The 3,742-nt window shown below is 35.4% G+C and overlaps 1 protein-coding gene across 1 annotated transcript in view; it reads left to right on the forward strand.

Moving 5' to 3' along the window:
* MYO3B (myosin IIIB) overlaps positions 1-3,742 on the forward strand; it is a 191,987-nt gene that overhangs the window by 62,289 nt on the left and 125,956 nt on the right. The gene's annotated exons all lie outside the window — the stretch shown is intronic.

Genomic DNA, 3,742 nt, shown 5'->3' on the forward strand with positions numbered 1-3,742 from the left:
TGGAAGTCAGTTGAACTTCAGTGGACTTTAGTAGGAGACAGATGAATAGGAGAGTGTTTAGGGTCTGAAATTTTCTTTCAGATCAGTGAACACCTCTTATTAATGTGAATGGGACACAAACCAAGCGTATCAGGAAGTCTTCTGAGCTCTTTTGAGAATTACCTGGTTATTTTTGGAGGATTACACAAGGTGGAGAGTCCTGCTCTGGAGTGGTAGGACTTTAAACTTGTAGGAGAATTTATATGGTATTAATTATTGTCAATTATTCATGTCTTTTAATAAAATAATCCTTTTTCTTTTGTAAGGGAATCTTATTCACTTAGTGTTTTGAAATATGCCTGGAAAGTGTATTTTTATGTAAAAACTAGCTGTGTATAAACCTAGGAAACTGTTAACAGAACTGTAGTCTCTTCAGCTGGCTAGAAGAATAGTTCAGTTTATGGGAGGTGGTGATTGTCAGAGCCTGTACTGGTGACAGGTGTTGGTTGTTCATCTGCTAATTTCTCACTAGAAACAATGCGGTGGGTTGATCAGTTGCAGTTTGGTAATTGGAGGCACTGTTGTGATTTCTGTTGGTAAAATTTATGAATATGTTTACTGAAGTACTTTAAAAATAGTAGATGTGTTTTCAGTTTTTAAAATTTTATCATAAATGGAAATATTTATTTTTTCTCATTATCAACAAATATCTATTATCCATGATCTGTAATTAGGTTCACAGTTTAACCTGTAAAGGATGAGTGGTGCTCACTGGACTGCATCATTTGCCTTACTGTGGTAAAATGACCAATTTTGCCTCAGCAGCTGTGACTTTGGAGGCAGTGGCTTTGGAGGCAGCTTGAATGATGGGAACGCATAAAGCTGTATAGATTAAAATATTTCCAGCATACAGCTGTGTGTGTATCAGTCAGAATTCAGCAGCAGTTCTTGCTTGATAAGCTTGCCAATGTCTTCTTGTCCTTAGAAGGAGCATTGTTCCCCTGTATGGGTGTCTTGTACAGTCCCAAGCCTGCTTTCTTTGCTGAAGCAAAACTCCCAGTGAAAAACAGCGTTAGTGTGACCGTGGAAAGCACCGAATACAAGGATAGAAAAACTACTCACAAGGGCAGTGCATTAGAGTAAGGAAATAGAGCATGTAGTTCTGTGACTAATTAGGAATTATAGAAAGAAGGAAAAAAGACAAAGTTGGGAAATAAATGGTTGATTACTCATCTTGCATCAAAAGAGGACATTTTCAAAAGACAAACCCAATTATAGCTGCTTTTCCCAATAATATTCCTATCTATGTCTCACAATTTCCATCAAATATAATAGAAAATAAGACTGTATTGTGCTTCAGCTGGTGGCAAAAATGATTGAAAGATTGCATGCAGAGTGTTCTAATTTTACATTAAAAAAGTAGATTAAGTTATGTCAGCAAATTAATGAGAGGTAGTTTTGTAGTTTTTCTATGGATGTGTTTTGAGTGCTGCAGAAGTAGTCAGGTGTTGACCAAATGCAATGATGTTGGCTGGTGCAAGTACACAAAAGCCACAGAACTCCAAATAATGGAATTAACACAGTCTGGAATCCAAAATGGCCCTAGTTTGATCCGTGAGCTGAAGTGGTCAGGTAAATGTTGTTTCTCTATGTTTTAGCATCTGATGATGCATATGAGTTGTTTTACCTTTTCTCTTTAATGAAAGATGACTCAGGGTATGAATTAGAGATATCATAATGGATTATTAGTTTCAAACTGCAAAAGACCAGGTGTGCTTATGAAAAAAGTTTAGTTACCTTTGCATTTCTGCCTTTTCCTATTACGCTAGAACTTAGAGTCTTTACTGCAGAAGTGCCCCTCCAGAGGTGCCATGGAAGCAGTGGGGTTTTCTGGGATCACCACAAAACAGTTTCTAGTGTCTTAGGCAAAGTGAAGGTAGGAAGCTGATGCTCTTATGCCTCTTTCTGGAAATCATTTATTCACGTGATACCAGAAAAGGATGGACTGATTTTTTACTTTGTAGTTAAAGTAATGCTTTTCACCCAGGGAAACCAGTGTTATTTACAGATGCTAATGAATTAAGGTTCTGACTTCGTTTATCAGCTTAATTTTGCAGATGGAGTACCTGAAACATAAATTTTTAGTTGTCTGAGTACAGAGTTGAGTGGTTTTGCTACAAAAGCACTAAGAATAACATAGTATCTTCTATCAACAAATACAAAAGTATCAAGATAACATCTGTAGTTACTCCTTCCTTGGTTGTGTTGATTTGGGTTAGCCAAAGAGTAGCTGTCAGTGAGAGCTTAGTAGTTTAGTAATTTGTCAGATAAAAAATGTTCTGTATGGTTAAAAAATGGCTTTCTCCATTAATCATTAACCTGCAAATGACAAACTGTATTTCCTGAATGACATGTCCTCTGCTGATCTGTTCTTCCATGATGAAATCCCACTTGTTTCCATCATAACATGTACAACTAATGTAAAGTATCTCTGCATCTCTTTTCAGAAATTTCCTTGGGAGATTGTTAACAAAGCCTCCAAACCCAATGCTTTTTTGTCAGCACCATTGTTACCATCTGGAAAACCTTTTGGAATATTGTGAACAGAAAAGGCAAAACTGCATACTTCATTAATAGTAATTGAGCTTTTCAAAAAGCAAATTGCTTTGCAATGAAATTCAAAACTTCACTGTAAATATTCAGTAGACAGTGCTAGTATAATTCTAAAAGGAAATACACTGTACTTCACTTCACAGCATGATAGAAGCTGGTTGTTCATCAGAATCCAGATGTCTGATAGAGTACCACTGCTTTAATGTAAAGACTGAAACATACACTGACCCCAGCTGGCTGTTTCTTAAAGCTGTTTGCAGTGGTCACATATGTGGGATGTCTGGCCTTATAACCATTTTTATTATAGACAAAAATGTTTTTAAAGTTTACCTTTCTTTGATATAGGATTTTTTTTCTAGAAGTATACCTAGAAATAATATTTTTTTTTTTAATGCTTGTAAAAAAGTCAGATTCTGTGATGTGCATAAACATATGAGCCTGGTGAAGGGTAGGCAACCATGAAGTGTTATTGTCATTGAAAATAACCAATGATATATTTTTTTCTCCAATAACACATTTGCTAAGTAATGCACATCTCAGACATTCTGGATTTCTTCACTTCATGAAGAAAATTCCTTTAGTCTTCTGAAGCAGAAGAGAATGGTAATAAGATAGTAATTTCAGCAAACTTGTCATGCTGCAGTGCAATTTTTTGGCTGAATTTGTTTTGAAAAAATGCAGATGAACAAAATGGTTCATCTATTACAAAGCCACATAGCAATTTTTTTTTAACAAATTTGCTTGCATTTTTTAGAGTAATTGTTCAGTGGAACTCATTTTTCAATGAATATGCATGAAAAACTCCTGACTATTGAGCAAATCAGCACTAATTTATGTTGCTTATGCTGTTTTCCTTTTTGTTTTGTGAGATGTTTCCAAGCAATGTTATTCTGTGGAATATGGCCACAGTATAAATGATGTGATTTGTTATATAATCCACAGTATTACTGTGTGTTTCTGTTGTAGAAGAAGTCTTACTGTAATTGTTTTTCCCTGCCAGTTCAGTAATATGTGACCCTCAAATGCAGCAAAAGATAGATCATTAAGGTTTCATCAGAGACCTCTGTAAGTTTAATCTTAAAATGTTCAATTAGGCTTCAGTACTTAGCAAATTTTAAGGTGCATAGGAAACCTCTGAAGGATAACATAG

This window comes from Geospiza fortis, unplaced genomic scaffold (genome assembly GCF_000277835.1).
Source record: "Geospiza fortis unplaced genomic scaffold, GeoFor_1.0 scaffold112, whole genome shotgun sequence".
Classification (NCBI taxonomy): domain Eukaryota; kingdom Metazoa; phylum Chordata; class Aves; order Passeriformes; family Thraupidae; genus Geospiza; species Geospiza fortis.